Source organism: Chlorocebus sabaeus, chromosome 21 (genome assembly GCF_047675955.1).
Source record: "Chlorocebus sabaeus isolate Y175 chromosome 21, mChlSab1.0.hap1, whole genome shotgun sequence".
Classification (NCBI taxonomy): Eukaryota; Metazoa; Chordata; class Mammalia; order Primates; family Cercopithecidae; genus Chlorocebus; species Chlorocebus sabaeus.
In genome coordinates this window covers 62,170,375-62,196,789 of record NC_132924.1, presented here as the reverse complement: position 1 = coordinate 62,196,789, position 26,415 = coordinate 62,170,375, and the positions used below count along the sequence as shown (strand labels likewise).

Genomic DNA, 26,415 nt, shown 5'->3' with positions numbered 1-26,415 from the left:
TGTGTTGTACTGGCAATTATTTTCCCATCAAAGTGACCTAGAAAGGAGACATGAATCTGGCCTCATGTCTTTGCTCATAATTAACACATTTCTAGAGAGATTTCCTTTGTTAGAAGAACAAATTGTGGGATTAATGATCTCAAAACGTGAATTCAACTGTAGCACCTAAATAGCAGGCCGAATTATTGACCAATACTGATAAAAATTGCTTTGTCTTATGGCAGGAGTAGCAGTCAGGACAAGACTCAGCATTTAGCAAAATCCATGGAGGCATTCTCCCACATAGGAGCCGTGCAACTCAGTTGTATGCTCCTAAAATCTACTGCAAAGCTGTCAATGCTTTTTGTTTGTGATTAGCACTTCATTTTTTTTTCTTCTCAATTATTACTATTTTTTGAGACAGGGTCTTGCTCTACTAGTCCAGAGTACAGTGGTGCAATCATGGCTCACTACAGCCTTGACTCCCAGGCTCAAGTGATCCTCCCACCTTGGCCTCCCGAGTAGTTGGTACCACAGGTGTGTGCCACTATGCCTGGCAATTTTTAATATTTTTGTAGACATGGGGTTCTGCTGTGTTGCCCAGGTTGGTCTTGAACTCCTGGACTCAAGTGATCTACCTGCCTTATCCTCCCAAAGTGTTGGGATTACAAGTGTAAGCCACTGTGCCTGATCAGAAAGATGACTTTTTAGGATTCTAGCTTGTTTGCTTTCCTTCCCACCTGAAGATACTTTTGTTATAGCAGCTTGTCTGCTTTCTGTCTCATTTTTTCCCCCTGATTTTTCCAGGAGTCCTCAATCACTTTCAAGTGTTAAAGGCCGTTACTGATTCTTAAATGTATATGGCTATGACTGAATTTTAGCCATTGAGGGTTCATATGATCTATTCTGCCACAGTCCTTCTCAAACTTTAATGTGAATGTGAATCACCTGGGCCAGGCATGGTGGCTCGTGCCTGTCATTCCAGTGACTGGGGAGGTTGAAGTAGGAGGATCAGTAGAGGCCAGGAGTTTGAGAACAGCCTAGGCAACGTAGTGAGATACCCTGTCTCTAAAAAAATATGTATTACAAAAAACAACTTAGACAGGCATGGGATTGCATGCCTGTAGTCCCAGTTACTCAGGAGACTCAAGATGGGGGAATCATTTGAGTCCAGATGTTTCAGGCTGCAGTGAGTTATGACCACCACCACTGCACTCCAGCCTTGCTGAGAGAGTGAGACCCTGACTCTTAAGGGGAAAGAGAGAGAGAGAGGGAGAGAGAGAGAGATTGATTTGATGCAGTAGGTCTGAGATGAGGCCTGAAAGTTTGCATTTTTCACAGACTCTCAGGTTATGTTGATGCCTCTGGTCCAGAGACCACATATAGATCTAGTATATGATAGCAAAATACTGCTGTCTTATCCCAGCCTGCAGCAAAGACGTTTAAAAAAATGTAGTGAGGTTTTCCACCAAGCTAAAAGTACTTTTTTGTTTTATATATTTTTTAAAATTCAGAGATGATTTCATTACTGCCTTCTTGCTACTGCGGTGATTACAAATGCTAGTTATTATTAATATTTTTAAATGACCTTTCATGACAGAATTATACAGCGCTAACCCTACTTACTTCTCCAAGTTAATAAAAGAATTTTAGTATTCACAAACTCCTCAAGTCTAATGCCACCCTACCATCTAAATCAGCAGTTTATAGCTTTCCTTCATGACATTTATAGTGTTTTGTATTGATATAATTACTTGGACAGTTGTTTAATGTCACTTTCCCCACTGTGCTCTAAGCTCTTGCTCTGTATTTTTAATCACTTTGTTCCTCGTGTCTCAATAGCACTGGGTCTGGTGTCTGTCTGTCCCTATTCAATACTTTTAGGATGGCTTTATTCAGTGGGTCTCAGTAGGAGTGGTACTGCCCCCTAATGGAGTGTTTTGGAAATTGATGGGTACTAACTGGTTGTCCCCAAGAATGAAGTGTGCTACTGGTGTTTGGTGGGCAGGGGTTAAAGGGTGCTAGACATTCTGTAGTGTACAGAACAGCTAACTAAGTGAATGCTTATTTGATGCATTTTGCAAAATCTTTGAATGTCCCTGTTGGAGATTCAGTTAATGAAAAATCTATTTGTAATTACCTGAACCAAAAACCTAACTCAGCTGGGTGCAGTGGCTCACACCAGTAATCTCAGGACTTTGGGAGGCCAAGGTGGGTGGATCACTTGAGGCCAGGAGTTGGAGACCTGCTTGGCTAACATGGTGAAACCCCATTTCTATTAAAAATACAAAAATTAGCCAGGCGTGGTGGCGTGCGCCTGTAATCACATCTACTTGGGAGGATGAGGCACAGGAATCACTTAAGCCTGGGGGGCAGAGGTTGCAGTGAGCCAAGATAGCGCTATTGCACTCCAGCCTGGGCAATAGAACGAGACTGTCTCAAAAAAGCCCAAAAAAACCAAAAACAAAAAACCACACACAAAAACAGAAAAAACAAAACAAAATCCCACTTCGTTTAACATTTAAAGACAATTATATATATGTATGTCCAGTTTTAATATACATACAGTCATACATCACTAGTGATGGGGGCACATTCTGAGAAATGTGTCATGAGGCAGCTTTGTTGTTGTACAGACGTCATAGAGTATATTTACACACACCTAGATGGTATAGCCTGTTGCACACCTAAGCTATATGGTATAGCCGATTGTTCCAGGGCTGCCTGTATAGTATGTTACTGTAGGTAGTTGTAACACAATGGTAAATACTTGTGTATCTAAACATAGGAAAGGTACAGTAAAAATATGATTCTATACTCTTATGGGACTAGAATTATATATGAAGTTTTTGTTGCCTGAAATGTCGTTATGCAACACATGACTGTATTCTGAAATTTTCAGAAATGCAGCTGCTGAGTACTTCAAAAGTTGTACTTTGACTTATTAGCAACATTACAAAGTAACGTCTGCCATTCTGGGAAATCCCATCCGTAGTAGCAGTGATGTTTGTGGTATTTGAATTATTATATATATACCTGCACTAATACACGTTTATAGGAAATATGATGGTTATATATATATATGTGTGTGTGTGCATACCAATTTAGCCCTTATGCTAATTTATACAATAAAAATTGTTGAGAATATTCAGGTGAACGTTTCTTTTTTAAAATCTAAATTTACCCATTAAAAGTGGTTGCAAGCATCTTACTACATCATTAAATCATTTGGTGGTGTTATCTCTGAGTATTTACATCTTGGGGTGTGTGTGTGTGTGTCTGTGTATCTAAATCACACATATGAAAGACAATAAAAGTTAATCTCTTTTATTTTCTTTTTATATTACATTTTGGACTTTATATTGTTTTTCTTTCTTTGTGTACATACTATCCCTGTAGATTACAAACATTTTCTATCAAAAGGTGGTGCTACTCTGATAGGATTAAGAACACCCCTTTCTCATGGAAACAGCATGCAATCAAGGATTTCTGCCTTTTGGTCTTGGTTTATTTCTCTAAACTGCTCGCATAACTTTTCTGAATTTGTTGGTTGATCTGCATTATCACTGATAAGGTAAGTCATGATGTGATAAGTCACAGCAGATGTTTCATGAATGACTAGACATGTGGCAAATGCCTTGCTTACATGGTGACTCCTACCCGTGGCTCCTCAGAAAGGCAAACTGTCCACCTGATACCCACTGTTCTGCTTCACTTGCATTTTCATTTAGGGAGAGCAGACCACCTTGGAGGAAGGGATTTGGCTAATGATAAGGTATGAAGTAGAGTGGGGAATTGTGGTAGTGGAGGGTAGTATTAGTAAGTGAATAAAAGCAGAGTATGTTTTACCTTTCTGGGAAGCAGTTAAGATCCTTAGACTAGGGGCCACTCTTGTAAGGATTTTTTTTTTTAACAGTTCCATATTTATCTGTTTCTGAGTGATTAACAATCAAACCCGTGAAGACTTATAGACTAGGGACACTTTTGTGTCTTGTTCAGCAATTGGCTTGGAGTGGACCACAAAGCTCAAAGGCAAAAGAGTAGTGCACAGTGTACACAGTTGGTGCTAAGAAGGGCTCTCGGGGACTGGGTTACCAGGTTTCACAGCAGAAAGTCCCTTCAAGCACATAATTTTAGTCTGCCTAGATCTGGCTAGAATGTTGCTCATTAATTGTAACTAGAAAGATACAGGAAACTCAAGGGTAAATGGCACTGGAAAAAGGTCACTGAAAGTGAATCCATTTAAGATAAAGATCAGGGGTCTAGTGCATGGCTGCCATGTTGCAACAGGACAGTAATGATGACACGGAAGATGTTTCACCCTTCAATGCAGAAGAGAAGACAACTGAATAGACCAAAAATGCTTCTCAGAATAGGGGATTAAAAACAATAGACCAAAAAAAAAAAAAAAAAAATCAGACACCCAATAGCATAATTTTTCTGTTTGCTCTTTTGAGTCCATGCAGTTATAATCCATCTTCTCTGTGGATTGCTCAGCAGCAGTTTTGCTGCCTAGATGGTGACATTTCTCTTGTTGCCATGTGATTTGGGGGAGTGAAGACTGTCACAGGTAGGCTAATGGTGGGCCTGCATTGGTGGAATCATACTGACGAAGATGAAAAGAACCACTGAGTGTCCAGGAAGAGCCTTTGGGAGTCCAGGAAGGCATCCCCTCAAGATAACCAAACTGTCTCAGAGGCTGAATCAATAATCTTTTGGTTGGGATTTATTGCCTGTTCAGTGCTGTGGGTGGTAATTGCCTTTAGTGACCTCTTCTTTTTTGGAGTAAAGTGATTGGCAGTGGTTATCATGGGTGTGGTGCTGCAAGATGCCAACCTATATGGTTGCATTAGGTATAAAGTGGGCAGTAGAAGGAATTTAACCAGCATGGCTATCTTGTACCCTGGAAAGCAGTTTTTAAGACAAAACAGTAAAGATAATCTGACTTTCAGACTAGAGAGAATGCTCTTATATCTTTTATTATATTGGGGAATGAAGACATTTTTGACTCTGAACCTTTTAGTGCCCAGTCCATGTTGTAATGAGGAGTGTTGGTTCTATTTTTCCACTTAAAAGCTTTACTTGTTTTTAAAAAGGAAAGTTAGTTTTTATATTAAGTTTTTATTTCCTTTCCAGCAGTTGGGGCTAGAAAGTATGTTGTCACTTAGAAACGTTGTGAAAATTTATCTTACACGCTGGGCACTGTGACTCACACCTGTAATCCCAGCACTTTGGGAAGCCGAGGTCAGCAGATCACCTGAGGTCAGGAGTTCAAGACCAGCCTGGCCAACATGACAAAACCCCATCTCTACTAAAAATACAAAAATTAGCTGGGTGTGGTGGTGCATGCCTGTGTAGTCTTAGCTACTCGGGAGACTGAGTCAGGAGAATTGCTTGAATCTGGGAGGCGGAGGTTGTATTGAGCCAAGATTGTGCTATTGTACTCCGGCCTGGGCTACAAAGCAAGACTGTGTCTCAAAAAAAAAAAAAAAAAATGGTTTCACAGTGTACATAGGTATGCACATAGTCATATAATATCAATATGTTCCAAATTAACGAAAATGTGTTCATTTACATAAGTATGGAGACTTTTGCATTTGGATTCATAGAACGTAAGAAAATGTAAGTCTGTATCAAAACTCTATATGTTTATTTATGTAGACTATTTTCAGAAGTAAATTTTGCTTCCATGGTAAAAGTGAACATTTTGGCTTATGCATAAGTAAGAAATAATTGTTAATTTTTAATATGTACCTCACGGTAAAATTTCTTAGATATATGCAAACAATTAAAACCAAATTTGGGTCAGTGGTATTAACTAGTTTCTAAAATTTTGTTTATTTTTATTTGTAACAATTCATTTACTTAAGGCCCAATTAATACAAATGGAATCAGCATAGTTTATATTTAAGGAATACACAGAGATTGCTACTGTTCCATTTATTTTACAGAAAGGATAGGCAAATTTTACTTTGGAACTTCCTACAGGCTGTTCAGTGGTCCTTGAGCTAACAAAATCTATCTGTTATCACTAAAAGAGCATTATTCTTATGTCATAATGACAGTAATCATTTAAATACTTGGCATAATGAATGCGTAAAAGACATTTTATTTTATAAATCTCTTTTTTTCTTGCTATAACGGGTATATTATAAATCATGCATTTGTATTAATGGTATTTCTTAAAGCAGTAGATGGAACTGTAAACTAAAGCAACCTACAAACTATTGTAGGCATCCGTAGATTCTGTTGTAGGTACTGTAAACTTTCTCGGAGACTTTAGCGAGCAGATTATGTTGTGAATATATTTGTACTTTGTTAAAATATTTTAAAAGGTGTTTTGTTTAATTGAATCAGTATCTTTTTTGGACTAGTAGCTGTGAAGGTATAAAACTTTGTATTTGTATAAAACCTGTTTATAGAGCAAAAGAAAGCGAAGGTCAAAAATTTATGGTTAATATGCATAGAAAGTTTGATTAGGATTGAGTCTTTTAGAAAACAAATGGATAATCATCAAAAGAAAGTTTGTCCCAGTGTTTATTTGCAAGTATGTGCTAATTATTAGGAAAAAACAAAAGAATTTAGTAAGTTTTTTTGGGGAATACGTTTTCTGACAGTTTATATGGTAAAGCAACACACTGTCCTTTGCATAAGCATAATCATAAAGAGAGTCCATTTTAATTTTTCCAATTTTTTTTACATTTGATATACATTTTATTCTCTTTTAAAGCATCTATAAAATTGTAGTTTTCTTCTTTGGTTATTAATTATGAAGAGGATCCTGAGAGCCTCATTTTTTGTGGTCTTGTTATTTAAGCAGGTTTCCAGAATTACTTTCATCAGTCTTATGGAATATTGTCTATTTTGCAAGATTTGTAGTTGATTTGTTTGCATTTTAATGCCATTGGTGGTAAGGGCAGGCAGGGAGGACTGTTTAAGTGCTAAGCTGATTTTATAAGTGATTGGTTTCCTAGAGAGTATTTTTGAATTATGACAACTAAGTTTGGGGATAAATATTTAAATAACGAGTCCCCTTATAAATTCTTTGTGTATTTGTTGGTGCCAGGTTGGCAATCAGAATCTTTTCAAGGGCTAAATTGTGTTTATTCTCCACAGTTTCTATCACAGGGTCTTATTCAAGATTAGTTTTTATTAAATGCTTGTTGGATGGAATTGATGACTCTTATGAATTTATATTCTTCCATGATTTCATATTTGCAAAGTTTCTCAGAGTCACTCAAGATTGCTATTGTAAAATTTAGTGTAACATCATTTTTTAATGTTATACTTTATAAGGTAACATTTTAATCTAAAATTTAGATCATTGCCGTTAATTATTTGTTCCAAAGAGAACACTTTGTTCTTTGAAATAGATACTAATTAAAAAAAACCACACTGGCTAGCATCTGTGCAGAGATCTTTCCCTTTAATGTTATGAGCAATTATAAATCAAGACCTAAGAGAGGCCTTGTAAATTATGAATATTCTGAAAACAATGAAGCATCTTCTTCTGCTTCTAACAAAGATAACACTGGAGTTAATGGAAGTGCCATATGCCTAGGGGAAGATGTCATCAAGACAAACATTTAGTTTGTCAAAGTGACATTTAGATGACTGTAAGCAATATTAATCCAGTCATGAGCTCTTGTCAAGCTTAAGTCTGATTTTAAAAGTAGCTATTTTAGGCTTATTTATATATCACTGTCTAGTGTAGCAAGTGATTGGAAGCCATCAAACTTTTAGGGTAAAAAGTAGAAAAGAACATAAAATTAATCAGCATTTGGGTGTATTTTTATCAAGTGCTTAATACAACCCTATTTGGTTATTTGAGTTTGCCTTGACTGCTTTGACCCACCCTGTTTCATTATGATTTATTAGAGAATGTAAGCTCCTTTCTCTACATAGGGTACCACGTCTATCCTGTATAGAAAGAGGTGTTAGCAAATGAGACATTATGTAATATAACAAGAATTATGCATAATGAAGGGAGCACAACCATCTCCAATATCCTCTATAGCAGGAGTCCCAACCCCTGGGCCACCGACTGGTAGCATGGCCTGCTAGAAACTGGGCCGCACAGCCGAAGGTGAGCAGTGGGCGAACAAGCATGACTGCCTGAGCTCCGCCTCCTGTCAGACCAGTGGGGGCATTAGATTTTCATAGGATCACAAATACTACTGTGAACTGAGCACGCAGGGGATCTGGGTTACACGCTGTTTATGAGAATCTAATGCCTGGTGATCTGTCACTGTCACACATCCCCAGATGGGACTGTCTAGTTGCAGGAAACAAGCTCAGGGCTCCCACTGATTCTACATTATGGTGAGTTGTATAATTATTTTATTACATATTATGATGTAATAATAATAGAAAAAAAGTACACAATAAATGTATTGCAGTTGAATCATCCCAAAACCAATTCTGCCCTTCCAGCCCCCCGTTTGTGGAAAAATTGTCTTCCATGAAACTGGTCCTTGGTGTCAAAAAGGTTGGGGACTGTTGCTCCATAGCAACTGTCTTCCGCCTGGGGAACCTGTACACTTAAGGAAACTTTTCAAGAGGTATGTACACCTCAAAAGTTAGAAGAGAGTTGATTTCCAGATCCTTACCTTGTGATGTATTCTTTCTGAAAACTGATATCCCTTGAAAACACACCCATGGTTTGGGTATCTCCTACCTTTTCTTCTGCCATGTCCTTTACTTTTATTATTTATTTATTTATTTATTTATTTATTTATTTATTTATTTGTGGCAGTCAAAAGCAGTGGGAGTGGAGAAGGAACAAAGAAATCTGTAATTAGTTGTAATCAATTAGTTGTAAACACCACTGTACTCAGACCAGCCTGCCATATCCTTTTCTGTTTTAGAAAAAACCACTCTCCTCCATCTGTAATCTTACCGTGATATATTGACCCAAGCAAGGTTTTCAAAGTTCTGATCATCAAAGGACTAGTTTATAGTTTTGATGTCAGGCAAATCTTCAGACTCTTAACTATCTTTCACCCTGTTAAGCAATTCATTACCAGTGAGATTTTTTCCTTGTATTTAATAACTATCACAATAAACATGCTTTTTGTTTAATATTAATAATTATAATTAATCTAGAAGAAAAATATTAAAGCCCAGAGTTTTGTGGTCACAGTAAATCAAAGCCATTTAAAAATTTTAAAGTATGTATGAAATTTTATGTTGCAGAGAAGTATGATAGAGTATTTGTGAGTCAGTAAAAGACTTTAAGCATTAATGTATTTATTTCATTAGGTTGAAATTCGGATGGAGAGGTAGAATGAAATATGATTTCAAGGAGGAAAGCATACAATGTAAATTTTTAAAGTCTTGTTAATGTATGTTTTATATGGATTATGGTGGGAATAAAATATGATCTTTAGGTTTCTCTGGATACATTTAGAAGAATAATATTAAGAAAGTGAAAAGAGAAGCCTCTGTGGTTTGATCTCTTTGAGATCATCAGAGTGTTCTAAAATTGATTTTGTGGATGTTTGGCACAACTCTAAAAATACTAAGAACCATTGAAAGCCTCTGTGACTTGTCATTTCACTTTCTTAATATTATTCTTTTAAATGTATCCAGAGAAATAAAAAGTTTGCAAATCACATACCTGATAAGGGACTAGTATCCAGAGTATATAAAGAACTCTTACAACTCAATAATAAAAGACAACCCAATTAAAATTCTTGGCAAAGGATCTGAACAGATGTTTCTTCAAAGAGGATATACAAATGGCCAATAAACATATGAAAAGGTACTGAACTTTATTAGCCATCAGGGAAATTCAAATCAAAACCATGATGAGCTACCACTTCACAGGGAAATTAAAATCAAAACCATGATGAGCTACCACTTCACAGGGAAATTAAAATCAAAACCATGGTGAGCTACCTAGGATGGCTTGAATACAACAACAACAACAACAACAACAACAACAACAACAACAATAATAACAGGTAATTGCAAATGTTGGTGAGGATGTGAATAATTAGAACTCTCATACCCTGGGACTGCAAAATGATTCACCTGCTTTGGAAAACAGTCTGTAGTTCCTCAAATAGTTAAACGTAGAATTATGACATGATCCAGTAATTCCACTCCTAGGTATATACCAGAGAGAAATGAAAATGTGTGTCAATGCAGAAACTTTTGCACGAAAGGACAGAGCAACATTGTTCATAATAGCCAAAATGTGGGAACAATCCCAGTGTCCATCATCGGATGAATGGATAAAGTGCAGCATATCTGTACAATGAAATGTTATTCATTAATAAAAAGAAATGAAGTACTGATAGATGCTGCAACATGAGTGAACTTTGATAACATTGTGCTAAATGAAAGAAGCTAGTCACAAAGGAGCACATATTGTATGATTCTGTTTATATGAAATGTCCAAAATAGGTTAATCTACAGGGACAGAAAGTAGATTAATGGCTGCTTAGGGCCGAGGTGGAAGTGGTGGTGGGGAGTAGATAATGGGACAGGGTGGGGGATTGACAGCTATGGCTCTCTTTGAGATCATTAAAGTATTCCAAAATGGATTTTGTTGATGCTTGGTACAACTCTGTAAATATACTGAAAACCATTTGTATTAGTTCATTTTCACGCTGCTGATGAAGATATACCCTAGACTGGGCAATTTACAAAAGAAAAAGGTTTAATGGACTTACAGTTCCACATGGCTGGGGGGGCCTCACAATCATGGTAGAAGGTGAAAGGCACATCTCACATGGTGGCAGACGAGAGAGCTTGTGCAGGAAAACTCCCATTTTTAAAACCATCAGATCTCATGAGACTTGCTATCACAAGAACAGCAAGGGAAAGACTTGCCTCCCTGATTCAGTCATGTCCCACTGACTCCCTCCCACAACACATGGGAATTATGGGAGCTACAAGATAAGATTTGAGTGGAGACACAGAGCCAAACCATATTACCATTGAATTGTACACTTTAAATGAGTGAATTGTATAGTATGTAAATTATACCTCAAGCTGTTTAAAGAAATAATGTAATAGTTTCATTTTTAAAAGTCTGTGTTTACAATATGCCAGAAATGACATACTTTGCATTCTCAAATACATGTGTGATGAACTCTTGCACATATCACCTTAAACATTTTAAAAAATGCAGTCTTAAATTACCAGTTTTAATGGTTGCATAGTATTTCAGTAAGTTGATGTGGGATACTTTGCTCATTTTCCTCCTATATAAATACTTTCTCACATTTTGAAGTTTTAAATACAAATTTCTATACCTGCTAATTTTCTTCTTTTGCTGCCTTCTTTGGATAAAATTCTGACTGACACTCAGAAAAAATGAATAGATTGCTGAGTTTTTTTTTTAATTAAATTTTTGTTTATTGATTTTTTATAGAGACAGGGTTTCGCCATGTTGGCCAGGCTGATCTCAAATTCCTGACCTCAAGTGATCTGCCTGCCTTGGCCTCTGAAAGTGCTGGGATTACAGGCATGAGCCACTATGCCTAGCATGAATTGGGATTGCTGAGATTTCTTACACAGGTATTGCCATGTTACTTTTCTGAAGGGTTGAAACAATTTTTATCATTTACATTTTTTTTTTTTACTTTTTTGTTAAGTATATAATTTTTTCCATAGTAAACGTTTAAAAGTGTATTTCTTTGAGTAAGTACATTATTATAAACCTCCATTTTTTTCCTATTACTGCCTTGAGAGTGATGAAAGTTATTTATTAAATGACCTCGTACTGAATACCCACTCTGTGTCAGAACTTGTGCTAGATACTAGAGACTGGAGATGCAAAGTGAGAAAGGCTTAGTTTTGCAGTCAGAAAAGTTCCACATCTCATGGGGAAAATAATTACAGTAGGTAACATGAAGTCTTCAAGTATAAAAAGGTGTTTGAGGAGGTACCTGGAGGATGTGGCCAGCATAGGAGGGCAGGTGATATGTATGTACAGCTCAAAAGATGAGCAGGCCTTTGCCTGGAGGCAAGATGAGAACAAAGAGAGGGCATTCCTAGTGCAGTTACATACGCAGCCTCCAAACACCATGATGTGGGCAAGGGGTTCCCACAGGTTCCCTTTGACTGAAGAGTTATCGGCTCTTTTGTGTTTCTAATTTATTCATTAGTACATTTGGTTGTTTTCTTTGTTTTTGATAATATGCTCTGTTCTTTGCATTCCATACACATATTAATAGTAATGTTAAATGTCACTTTTAAGACAAATATTTCCTTTTAGTCTGTCCTTTGACTTTTATTTTTCATCATATTTTTACATTCTGGTCACATGGGATTATGATGATTTGTTTTGATATACACCATGTGGAAATTTCTTAATTTATAGCATTATGGATTTAGCTGGTCCAGTAGTAGCAAAACCTTGTTTCTTCAGGTGGTTTTCCTGCTAAGTATGAGAAGAGTTGTAAAATATATGTGGGGTCCTTATTTCTCATGCCAAAGCTCTTTCTCTGTCAAACCCCTTTATGATAATACAGCGTGGTGTTTACTTGATGGCTGGGTTAGGAAGCCAGATGACTACTTCTCTTTATTTACCATCTTCTCGGGGTAGAATGGCTTCATTCACTTGATCTGAAGAGCCAAGCCAGCAACCCTACTCTGGGCCCCCACAGGTGCTGTGGCAGCAGTAAATTGACAAACCTGTTCACATCTCAACTGCCTCAAATTTTTATTGTTTTAGCAATATAGTAGATAGTAAGGAGTGAAAGGATATAATCAGATGGAAAGGGAATTGGTATGGACTGAATTGTGTCTCCCTTCAAAATTCATATATTGAAGCCCCAGCCTCCAATGTGACTGTATTTGTGGATAAGGCCTTTATGGAAGCAGTTAAAATTAAATGAGATCATAAGAGTAGGGCCCTGATCTAATTGGGTTAATGTACTTATGTTGAAGAGATAACAGAGAACTCTCTCTCCCCCTCCACCGTGTGAGTATACAGCAAGAAGGCAGACATCTGCAAGCTAGGAAAAGGGTCCTGACCAGGAACCAAACCCTGCTGGACCTTGATCTTGGACTTTCCAGTCCCCAAAACTAAGAAAATCAGTTTCGGTTGTTGAAGTCCACCAGTCCATGATATTTTATTACTGCAGCCTGAGCAGATGAAAACAGACATAATGATAATAATCAAAACAATTATTTATTACCTAACATATATCCATTTTGGATTCCCTTAAAGCCAGGTATGAGTTAAGTCATATCTTTATTTCCATTTTCTTGATGGGTAATCTAATCATTAAGTAACTTCCCTCAGGTCTCAGTGCTGGGAAGGTGAGTCTGTGGATCATAACAGCTCTATGTAATTCATTTATATATTTTAGAGGAAAAGAGACTCAACGGCAACCACAAGTAGAGTGTAAACTAGAGTAGACCAAAAGTAGAGTGTACTTAGTGGATATGCATTTAATATTCAAGACTCTGTGAAATACTACAGTGAAGAAACCTGTTTAACTTTACTTTCGTGTTTCTCAGAATCCTTCCTAGGGACATCTCTGGTGATACCATGGGTAGCAATGTTTCATGGACATCAGTTTGGGAAGTGCAGCCCAGAGTGGTCATTAGATTCCTGCACTGGCCACGATAGGCCTATTCAATTTAAAACATACTTAAATGTTGATAAGCATGCACGCTTATTACAATTTGTTGAACTAAAAATGTAATGAGAGTATATGTCACTTCAAGAAATTAAGTTGAATATGGCTTTTCTTTTTGCATGAAGATTAGACAAAACCTTAAGGTAGATGGTTATGAATTTTAGACATCTTACCGCTAAAAGAAAATAGATGCCTCTATAAAAGTAAGCTTTATTATTATTATTATTTTAGTGAGCACCAAATGCGGCAGGCATTTCTGTAGGGCAGAAAGGATAAGAGTTCCAGTCTCATGGAATTTACATTGTACAGAGATGTGGAGATTAAGGGTTACATGTGTTCTTCTCAACATGTTATATTTGTATATATATTCTTACAAATTATTATAGTTGGAAGGTTTTCTGCACATTCTGGCCTTGGCCAATTGGTATTTTCTTCATAAATACATCCTCAGTTTTTTTCAGGTATTAATATTTTGATTATAGAAACGGACTTTGGGCCTATGCTTGGCTTACAATGTTTCAGTCCACAAATGAATCTTATTTTTAATTGTTAAATTAATGATTTCTATTTAAGTAAACTTAAAATGATTTAAAACCTCTAAAGAGACTGGTTAGTTTTATCCTTTTTTTCTTTTCTGTAACTCAAAAGCAGTTTTAAAAATCTACACATATGCCAGGTTTGAATTGAAAACATTTGAGAATCTGAGTGAAGGTGTTGGTGAAGTTGTTTGACATTTTTTTCTTTAATCTAATGATAACATCACTTAAATAATTTATAAGAAAAACCCTGGGTATTTTCCTCCTTTTTTTTTTTTTTTAGAGATGGGATCTCACTCTGTCACCAGTGTTTTAAAAGTAGGTCCTACTACATCGTTGATAACACTTAAAATGAATGTTTTTAGACAGTTATAGCTTATTTATAGTTAGATGAACCAAACAGCTTTTAACTTCTGTTGCTAAAGCAAGCCCACTTCAAGATACAAAAGATCTTCCATCTTTAGCATATTAGCCAAAAGAGAAAAAGAGAAGAACGTTGAAAGTGTGTTGCCCTACTTCATTTTCCCTTCTGTGTCACACACAGTGAGAATAATTAACAGCCACTTAGTAGATTTCTTTTAAGCAGATCACTGATCTGGGAAGTGCTCACTGAGTCTCAGAAAGGGTTTGGTCAGTGGATAAGAAAATCACAACTGACATTTATGGGTGGAGTCCGTGGGCAGTAGCAGCCAGCTTTTTGACAGCAGTTGTGAGCTCTGGGTAACTCCCACCAGTTAGTGAAATTAATGCCAACTTCTTTTTATTTCTTTAACCTTGCCACTGTTTGCCTAAACAGTCAAAGAAAGGCAGTAGTTCCATCATATTTCTTGATTCACAAAGCTTAAGGGCAGGCAGGAGGATGTTCATCTTATGGAAGCCTCCGGTTGTTGAGTTAGTGGTTTGCATTAAGATGGCAAGAGAAAGCTCTTGTTCCTTAATTAGTGAGAGGCATACTGACGGTGTGAAGCAGTTTTTTTTTTTTTTTTTTTTTTTTTTTTTTTCCCCCTGCTGGAGGTCATTTTTAATGGTTGAGCATGCATGTGAGTATTCTAAGCCCAAAACCAGACCCTGGTTCCTTTGATGGACTGCTTACAAATTAGTTGAATAGTAGCTATGACTTATGCCTTTATTTTTTTCTCTTGTTCTTTTTCCCCATTTAGCTTTCCCCCTTACTTAAAAAATTAAAGTATAATATATACATATCATACAAAAGAGCATACAATAAGAAGTTTTCCTCCTGCTCCCAAGTCTCTGGTCACCCTTTTTAGAGGTAACTATGAACATCATTTTAAAAACTGCTTCCAGACATTTTCTTTGCTTATAGGTCTCTTCTCCACCTTGGGCTCCACACTAGTGGAGTGTATTTTGTTTTTCTTCTTAACAGTATATGTTGAAGAGTGTTTTATATCAGCACATATATAGATCCCACTCATTCTGTTTATAGGTTGCGTGCTGTTCATCGTATGGATGTACTATATTTACCTGTTTCTAAAAGTTGGTGAACATTTAGGTTGTTTATTGAGTTTTGTTCTTACAAACAGAGATGAATGGATAGTTTTGTTAACAACTAAATATTGAGTCACATATGGTAATATACATTTAAAATTATAATACTGTATATATTGCCAAAATTGCCTGATGAACGGACTCGTACCCTCATCTGAAATGTCTGTTTTTCCACCTTTACCCTTGTTAAGCATTTTCTGAAGCTTGCAATCTGGAACATGAAAATTTGTTTTACTAGTTATTTTCAATTTGTATTACTTTATTAGTGAAGCTGAGCACATTTTCTTTTTATGTTTATAACCCATTTACATTCTTTTTTTCTTGTGAACTATAGGCTGCTTTCAACACTTAGTTATACCTGATGAGAATTACTGTACAGGTTCAGGAGGACATCCAGAGACTTGTATTGTAGAACTTTCTTAGTGTATTAGGAACCTTGAAGACGATCTAGTCCCACCTTCCAATTGGTATAAAAAATATTTTCATAACCTCTCTAACTGGTTCGTTGATTATCTGCTTAAATGCTTTCGATATTAGAACAATCTTAGGGGGCCTGACTTTGCTTGGCTATGCTTGATTTACAATGTTTCAGTCTATAAATGAATCTAATTTCTAATTGTTAAAAGAATGATTTCACTTTAAGATCGTTAAAATGATTTAAAATTTCTAAAGAGACTGGTTAGTTTTATTTTTTTTATTTTTTATTTTTTTCCTGTAACTCAAAAGCAGTTTTGAGTGAAGGTGTTGGTAAAGTTGTTTGGCGAGTTAAAACTTCATGGGCAACTAATTCCTCTTTTGGCTTTAGTTGACAGAAATTTCAAGATATGTTAAAAGAGTACTTGAATAGATAGAGAAGATGGGAGCAGCTGAACTCTTTAAATCGCTACATTAAGCCGGGCGCAGTAGCTCATGCCTGTAATCCCAATTACTTGGGAGGCTGAGGCTGGATGATCACATGAGCCCAGGAGTTCGAGGCTGCAGTGAGCTATGATTGCACCACTGCACTCCAGCCAGGACAACAGAGTGAGATCCTGTATCTTAAAAACTAGATAATAAATAAATACATGACATTTATGAAGCTAGAAGATTGTTTCAGGCCCAATCAAGGGATCAGGAGCAATGCATATGTAGTGAATCTTGTTCTTTTGACTAAGAATGAGAGAATTTATAATTAAGGAGGGTGCTTTGAGGGTATGCTAGTTATCTGTTGCTGCATAATAACTCCTAAACTTCGTGCTTTAGTGCCTAAACAGCAGTAAACATCCTTTCTGTCACAGAGTTTCTGTGGGTTAGCAATTTGGGAGCAACCTAGCTGGGTGGGTTAGGCTGTGGGTGTTTTGGAGGTTGCGGTCAAGATGGTGGTTGGAGCTGCATTCATTTGAAGACTTGACTGGGCCACAAGAGTCTGCTTGCACAGTGCCTCACTCACATGACTGTTGGGAGAAGGTTAAGGAATGAGGTTCTTTGCCTCATGGACCTCTCTGTAGGGCTGCCTGAGTGTCTTCACATTCTGGTGGCTGGCATTTTCTAGAGTGAGTAATCCAAGCAAAAGCAAAATGGAAACCCTCATGTCTTTTATGACCTCAGAAGTCACACATTGTCATTTCTGCAACATCATATTGCAGGTGCATATCCACACAGGTCAGTCCTATTGGTATGGGAGGGGACTACACAGGAGAGTGAATACTAGGAGGCAAGGATCAGTGGACCCTTTCTTAGAGAATGACAACCTTCTGGCCCCTAGAGATTCAGATCTCACCCACCTGTGAAACAAAACATACTCACTTCTCTCAGGGCCCCTAAACCTCATCCCAGACTGAGGCCAACTCTGTGGAGGAGAATTTGAGGATCTTTAAACAGATTTGGGGAAGCTCGGAATCTATTAAGAATTTTTCTTTGTTGGAAGAAATGGTTGGATTTGGGCAGTGTTCTGAATTATAAAAGCATTTCTTTATGCTCTATCCTATGAAACTTCTGGCCCAAATAAATAGGAGATAGATTTATAATCCTGACAGCTGAATGGTGTTCTAGTGAAATATTCCAACTTATTTTTATTCAGAAAAGCTTCATAGCATTCGCTAGTTCTCAAATATGAGGGTTAGGTTCTTGGAACACCCATAGTGGAGAGTTCTCAGTTGAGGGACTTGAAACCTAATAGGGAAAATATGGATAGCAAACTGTGCTGGCTATTTAGTTGTGGTTTCAACTTCAATCTCTCCATTTTATACTTTGTTTTGTGAGGCTGGGGTTGGAACTCTATATAAATTACGTTTCCCAGATTTGCTGGATTTCCAGTTTGTTCCTGGCAGTAGGAGACACTGGTGGAGAACTGAAATGCAGGAGGGAGAAAGGACTTTGCTGTTTTCAGCTCCTGTCACTATTTCTCCTAGGGCCAGCAACAGCTCTAGCCTATAGTTTCTTTCTTTCTTTCTTTCTTTTTAAATTATACTTTAAGTTCTAAGGTACATGTGCGCAACGTGCAGGTTTGTTATATAAGTATACATGTGCCATGTTGGTTTGATGCACCCATTAACTCGTCATTTACATTAGGTGTTTCTCCTAATGCTATCCCTCCCCCTGCACCCCACCCCCTGACAGGCCCTGGTGAGTGATATCCCCCGCCCTGTGTCCAGGTGATCTCATTGTTCAGTTACCACCTATGAGTGAGAACATGCAGTGTGGTTTTTCTGTCCTTGTGATAGTTTGCTGAGAATGATGGTTTCCAGCTTCATCCATGTCCCTGTAAAGGACATGAACTCATCCTTTTTTATGGCTGCGTACTATTCCATGGCATATATGTGCCACATTTTCTTAATCCAGTCTATCATTGATGGGACATTTGGATTGGTTCCAAGTCTTTGCTATTGTGGATAGTGCCACAATAAACATGTGTGCATGTGTCTTTATAGTAGCATGATTTATAATCCTTTGGGTATATACCCAGTAATGAGATCGCTGGGTCAAATGGTATTTCTAGTTCTAGATCCTTAAGAAATCGCCACACTGTCTTCCACAATGGTTGAACTAATTTACACTCCCACCAACAGTGTAAAAGTATACCTATTTCTCCACAGCCTCTACAGCACCTGTTGTTTCCTGACGTTTTAATGATCACCATTCTAACTGGCATGAGATAGTATCTCATTGTGATTTTGATTTCCATTTCTCTAATGACCAGTGATGATGAGCATTTTTTCATGTGTCTGTTGACTGCATGAATGTCTTCTTTTGAGAAGTGCCTGTTCGTATCCTTCACCCACTTTTTAATGGGGTTGTTTGTTTTTTTCTTGTAAATTTGTTTAAGTTCTTTGTAGATTCTGAATATTAGCCCTTTGTCAGATGGGTAGACTGCAAAATTTTTCTCCCATTCTGTAGGTTGCCTTTTCACTCTGATAGTAGTTTCTTTTGTTGTGCAGAAGCTCTTCAGTTTAATTAGATCCCATTTGTCTATTTTGGCTTTTGTTGCCATTGCTTTTGGTGTTTTAGTCATGAAGTCTTTGCCTATGCCTATGTCCTGAGTGGTAGTGCCTAGGTATTCTTCTAGGGCTTTTATGGTTTTCAGTTTAACATTTAAGTCTTTATTCCATCTTGAATTAATTTTTGTATAAGGTGAAAGGAAGGGATTAGTTTCAGCTTTCTACATATGGCTAGCCAGTTTTTCCAAGACCATTTATTAAATTGGGAATCCTTTCCCCACTGCTTATTTTTGTCAGGTGTGTCAAAGATCAAATGGTTGTAGATGTGTGGTGTTATTTCTGAGTGCTCTGTTCTGTTCCATGGGTCTATATATCTGTTTTGGTACTAGTACCATGCTGTTTTTGTTACTGTAGCCTTGTATAGTTTGGAGTTAGGTAGCGTGATGCCTCCAGTTTTGTTCTTTTTGCTTAGGATTGTCTTGGCAATGCGGACTCTTTTTTGGTTCCATGTGAACTTTAAAGTAGTTTTCTCCAATTCTGTGAAGAAAGTCATTGGTAGCTTGATGGGAATGGCATTGAATCTATAAATTACCTTGGACAGTATGGCCATTTTCACGATATTGATTCTTCCTAATGCATGAGCATGAAATGTTCTTCCATTGGTTTGTTTCCTCTTTTATTTCGTTGAGCCGTGGTTTGTAGTTCTCCTTGAAGAGGTCCTTCACATCCCTTGTAAGTTATATTCTTAGGTATTTTATTGTCTTTGTAGCAATTGTGAATGGAAGTTTACTCATGATTTATCTAGCCTATAGTTTCTTTAGGAACTCACTGTGCCAACTTTACCATGGCCCCTAACCAGGGTCTAAGTGGCAATTACACTGTGTGCCCCACCCTCCAACCCCAGCTCCACTTAAAGTTCTAGTACCGATCCCTCCTTTGAGCACCCAGATTCGGGTAACTCCACATCTCCCTTTGTGTTTCTTCAGCTCTAAGGTTGGTTGCTGCTTCTAGCAGTTACTAATATTGGGGTTGCCTCTGTCACCTCTTTTTATTTTTTAAAGTCTCTTAACACCTATATAATCAGCTTCTTGTATTAAATTCTTTCCATTTAAAATACATAATATGTGAGGTTTCTGCTTTCCCATTGACTGGAACAGTTATTAAGGTTTCTAGATGTGTCACCCCTCATAATTACAGTGACATGTTTGTAGTTAATTTTTCTTTCTTGACAGGTAACAGTCATACCAAGAGGCCACGGTCTTCTCCATCTGGTCCTTTGTTCAAATGTTTAGTGATTTTTTTTTTGTTTGTTTTTTAATGCTCATAACCATTGACTTCATTTCATGGATCTGGCCTCTTAGAGCAGGCCTCCAGGATCCTAATTCCTTAGTCCACAGTGGTCCTAGAGATCCAGGTTATCTGGGATGTTGAGTAGTTTTGTTTAATCTATTTAACAAAAATACTTATTCCTATGTATTTTCCAATACAAAGGAGCATACACTGTATAATTTTGGCTCTACCAGTTCCTGCCTGCCTGAGTGCCTGCTGTTTGAGCCTCCTTTACACACTTCCCAGTGGCCTCCATCTACACAGACTCTGCTCACCAGCGGGCACCTGTGGGACCAGCACTTACTTCCTCTCATCTTTCTTTATTTTTCCCAAGACTTTTACTACTGCTCTGTCATCTGCTTTGTTTCCCTTTTCTGTTTCCAAACCCAAATTCCCTCTTTTTCTTATTATCCCCAATTGGAGTGACTGATAGTTTGTGTATATTAAAATTTGAAGCACTTGCTGAGAAGGTATATCTGCTGAATTACTTGAATTTTACATAAGAAGAACCTCCTGCATGAGGAAGCATAATTATATCACCTTATGAATCAAGTGAACATTTTATAGACCGGAGAAAAATAGCTAGTGATTTCATTATTGGTACTTCAGTTCTTCAGGTTAATAAATTCGTTAAGCCTTTCTACTTTATTAGAGGAGTTACTGGTTTCTTTAGTAAACATTTATTGTGTTGCCATGTTTACACAGCTTTATATCAGGTAGGTGCATTGAGGGATAGCAAAGGAGTAAAATTATCCAGTTCTTGCCTGCCTTGAAAGACTTTGCTCTGTACTTGGGATATAGAAAACTTACATTAAATAGTGAAGGGATCAAAATAAGTGTAAGACAATGTTCTAGAAACTGTATTTAAGTGTGTGCTGTGGGGCAGATGATAATGGTACTTCCTGTACACAGGCACTAAGCACTTTATGTTGTCTTCTTTAATCCTCACAACTCTGAAATAGTTACTCTAGTTAGTTGTAATTTGTTAGTGATAAACCTGAGGCTTAAAGGTTGAATCATTTGCCCAAAGACACACATCTACAAAGTGACAGAAGTTAGGATTCAAACCTTAGGTTGGCCTGAGTCTAATGATCATAATAGATAGAAGTGAAGGTTGCTCAGAGCTGTGTCTTTGCTTGTTTGCTTGTGTGTTTTCAAGTATGCTAGGTATCTTACATTTGCTCCCCTGGATTTCTTTTCCATCCTGCTTTGTACCCTGGGTGACTGACCTGTGTGGGTTACGCCAGTGAACACTCTTGCCTTTGGGTTCTAGCCAGGTTTCACCAATGTGAAGAACTCAGGAGATCTGAGGGCAGACTGAGAATGATGTTGGGTGTTTTTAATTTTGGCTCTACCAGCTCCTGCCCCAGCTCCTGCCCCTCAGTACTCCTAGATTAGGTGCACTTATACACTGTACACCTCCTGTTCCCCCAGCCCCACTTAGACTTCTAGAACCAACCCGTCCTTTGAGCACCCAGATTCTGGTAACTCCACAACCCCCGCTCTGTTTCTTCAGCTCTAAGGATAGTAGTTGCTTCTAACAGTTACTAATATTGGAATTACCTCTGTGACCCCTTTTAATTTCTTTCAGTCTATTAACAGCTGTATAATCAGATTTATTATTCCCCTAGCTCTTCTCCATTAGATTTCCACCTGCTGGCTCCATTTCTCTGTGTCTCCTTCTATCCTTCCTCGCGTTTCCTCCTTTCTCTGGATCCTAGGAAACACTCCTCGACCTTTGCAGCACTGAGGGGGTAACCATTCCTTGTCATGAACACTAACCCTCACCATGACTTTAAAAGTTGTCCCCTGATCAAATTCCATTTGAATGCATCATGCCCAATTTGAGTGTTGTATGTATTTCCTGCTGAGGCTGATTGGTATGCAGAAATTCTTATAAGGCATGCCTTCCTTTCTTCTTCCCTTTCCCACTCCTGTCCTTTCTCAGTATGTTCAACGTTGAAGATAAGAATTAGCTGAAGCGTGGTCCCTGCCCTGAGGAATTTATAATAAAAGTTAAAATTTGATTAATAATAATGGAAATAAAAACTAGTAATGTACTTGAGAAGCAGAGTGACAGAGAGAGAATCTAGCAAATGAAGTTAGTTGATTACTTAGTGGAAAATGCTGACAGCAGTTCACAAATCAGTTACTAATTCTTTCTACTATGTATATTAACTCTGTCCCTTGGCCAGAATTTTGTAAAGTTCTTTTCTTTATTTAGCTTAATAAAACAACATCAAGGAGAGTGTAAAGTCTCTTTAAATGTAAAGTGACTGGAACTTTGCTTTTTAGAACTCATCATTTCATGAAAAAATAAGTTCACCGTAAGAACTCTCCATCAGATAAAATTCCTGATGAATGTCCCAGGATTTAGGATGCATTTGAAGTTTGGGAAGGCCTATCAGTTTTGTGAAAAAATTAATAGGCTTTTTTTGGGTTGGAGGGTACGCAATTTTCAGTTTATAGGAAAATGGAGCAGAAAGTACAGAGAGTTCCCATGTTACTTCTCACCCTCTATTCCAGTTTCCCTTGTTATTAATATTTTGCATGAATATGGTACATTTATTATAATTCATGAACCAAGATTGACTCACTATTATTAACTAAAGTCCATGGTTTACATTAGGGTTCACTCTGTGTTGTACCATTCTCTGGGTTTTGACAAATGAATGACATATGTTTACCATTACTGTATCATACAGCATAGTTTCACTACCCTAAAAAATTCCCTGTGCTTCACCTGTTATTCATTTCTCCTTCCCTGTCCTGAGCTCTTGCCAACCACTGATCCTTTTACTGTCTCCGTAGTTTTGCCTTTTCCAGATGTTATATGGTTGAAGTCAAATAGTCTGTAGCCTTTTCAGACTGGCTTCTTTAACTTAGCAATATACACTTAAGGTTTCTCTATGTCTTTCCATGGCTTGACAGCTCATTTCATTTTATCACTGAATAGTAGTCCGTTGTATGGATGTACCATAGTTTGTTTCTCCTTTTACCTATTGATGTAACATAGTTTGTTTTTCCATTTACCTATCTTGATTGTTTTCAACTTTTGGCAATTCTGAATAAAGCTGCTGTAAGTATTTTGTGCAGGATTTTGTTTGGATGTAAATTTTGTACTGGTGCCCCAGGATTTAAGATGCATATGAAATTCAAGATGGTCTATCGGTTTAAAAAAAAAAGCCTGGAAAAATGTGGTTTCTGAAAAGGGGTTTCTTTAAACTAGTCACGGTTAAGGGCAGATACTGACTTCCTTGCCAGACATACTTAAGCTAGATTAATCACTTAATCACGTACTTAAGTATGATCTGAGAATTAGAGTTGAAATACAAACTGAATATCTGACAGAAATCAAGTATAAAATTGTTATCTGTTTTATAATTGCACATGAACAATGTACTCAACCACTTTTATTTCAAATGGAGGGCCTAACCACATTACAAATGCATATCTAGGGTGTGAACATTTCTTTGGGATGTTAATATAGCTCTTACTTCCTTTTGAGTAAGCAGAGAGCCCTTCTTTCGAGACTTCCTGTGGCCACCAATACTCTGCCAAGGGGTCTGATATCTTGGGAATTTGCCACCCTTTCATCAGAGACTTTGACTCATGCTGAAACACCCTTCATTTCTAGTGGTCTGTTTCAATCTTCTGGTTCAGTGTTGAGCCAGAACATACAAATTCCCATCTGAAAACCTAACTTCAGGAAAATCACTTGAACTTTTTTGTGTCTCACCGAGTATGAGGCCTGTCTCTGCAGCCTGGGGATGTTATAAAGGTGGATTAGCCCATGTTTTTAAAGCACTTATGGCTCCCATGGGGAAAACCTTTTGCAACGTCCAGGCATAATTACCGGTATATTCCAGCTGGAATAAGGCAAACAGAGTGCACTCACTTTAAAACCAAATGCTCATCCTTTTCTTACAGGGACTCCATTTGACTTCCTCAAATGGGATATATTAATATCTTGAATGTGAAAGCATTTGAGTTACAATGGGGAATGTTTCACTTGTTATTCAACATTTCATTGTAAATTTGGACTCATTATTATTTTGATACCTGACACTAAATACATCATGCATGGTAGCCCAGAATCTTCCTTAACCTAAATTAAAGTGGACTGGTGCTTCTCCTTTCTTTTCTTTTCTTTTCTTTTCTGTTCTTTTCTTTTCTTTTCTTTTCTTTTCTTTTCTTTTTTTTCTTTTCTTTCTTTTCTTTTCTTTTCTTTTCCTTTCTTTTTTCTTTTCCCTTCCTTCCTTCCTTCCTTCCTTCCTTCCTTCCTTCCTTCCTTCCTTCCTTCCTTCCTTCCTTCCTTCCTTCCTTCTTCTTTCCTTCTTTCCTTCTTTCTTTCTTTTCTTTCTTTTCTTTCTTTCTTTTTTTTTTTTTTTGAAACAGAATCTTGCTCTCTCGCCAGGCTGGAGTGCAGTGGAGCCATCTTGGCTCACTGCAACCTCTGCCTCCCAGGTTCAAGCGATTCTTCTGCCTCAGCCTCCTGAGTAGCTGGGACTACAGGTGCGTGCCACCATGCCTGGCTAATTTTTGTATTTTTCGTAGAAATGGGGTTTCACCATATTGGCCAGGCTGGTCGTGATCTTCTGACCTCGTAATCTGCCTGCCTCGGCCTCCCCAAGTTCTGGGATTATAGGCGTGAGTCACTGTGTCCCACCTTCTCCTTTTTTCTGAAGACTGTGTAGAGCTTCTTGATCTGCTTGTGCCCACTTAATGGAAGCATTCCAGTCTGCATTATTCTCCATGTAGTTAGAGCACCTTGTGTGACAATAAAAATGAGAAACAACTTTATAATTTTTTTACAATTATTTATAAAAATCATAAAAATGAAGTTTTTTTGTAACTGAAAAACAGACACAACTAACAATGGTGGAAAAAACCAGTTTGTTTCATAGAAAATGACTTAGGCTAAAATATGACACATCTCACTGCCTTTTGAGATTTATGCCTCCCTTTGTGGACACCGACAAGATCGTGTGAACTGGAAATAGTTACAGAGAAATATTTAAAAATATTTTCTAAAAAATATAATTAATAGATAAAAAATTGATGTCACAAACATTTGGTTGATTGGAAATTCCTGTTTCTCATTTATGTAACTCCTTCTCCCTTTCATTTTTCAATAATAAGAGACTATCATAGTTTTACATTTTGGAGGTGCAGATGTGATAAGGACTTTGAATACAGTTTGATTTATTTTTGTTTCCTTGCTTGAAATATATTTTGCAAATATTTTCAGTGGACATTCATCAACTTAGTTCATTCTCCATTTTTTTTTTGCCTTGACAGAGCTCTCAATAGCTGATGCTAAATTTATTAAAGTAGATGTAAAAATTTAAAGCTGGATGTAAAATTCAGCATGTGATAATTTTAATATTTTTCGTTTTCTGGCACAGTGTTGGCAGAGATGTTCTAGATCTATATAAATTTATCTTTTGATGTTTTTCTAGATCCGTGCTGTTGAATGTGGTAGGCACTAGACACTTAGGACTTTTAAGCACGTGAAATGTGGCTCATGGGTCTGAGGAACTGAATTTTTACATTTAATGAATTCAAATAACCACATATGGCTACTGGCTACTCTCTTGGACAGCACAGCTCAAGTGAGTCATTTGGTTGTCAAAGGCTTAAACTTTATCTTAATGACCTGGCCGACTTAATAACGACAGCAAAAATAAAAATTTCATGGGCATCTGTTTGCTTCATGCTAGGGATATCACAGAATGTTTAATTTTTACTGTATGCAACAACCCTGTAAGCTCCTATTTTATCATGAGGCGACCAAGGCCCAGTGAGCATAAGTAACTTGATCAAGGTCATAGAGCTAGTCCATATCTTTGCTGCTTCTGTTTTGCCATAAGATCTAATTTTGGTTCAAACTGTAGGATCGATTATTATGTTGAATGCCTCTGAATTTAGGTTTGTCTGATGTTTTCTTCTGATTAGGTTGAGGACTCCCAATATTTTCATCACCCTAAAATGAAATCCTGTACCTGCTAGCAGTCGCTGCTCCTCCCACAACCCTGGCAACCACTT

General features: G+C 37.4%; 1 protein-coding gene and 1 pseudogene across 2 annotated transcripts in view; both read left to right on the top strand.

The window, feature by feature from the left end:
* The window catches only part of CDK14 (cyclin dependent kinase 14), a 589,453-nt gene that overhangs the window by 30,875 nt on the left and 532,163 nt on the right, over window positions 1–26,415 (top strand). The window lies entirely within an intron of this gene.
* On the top strand, window positions 4,500–5,398 carry LOC140709568 (Golgi apparatus membrane protein TVP23 homolog B pseudogene; annotated as a pseudogene).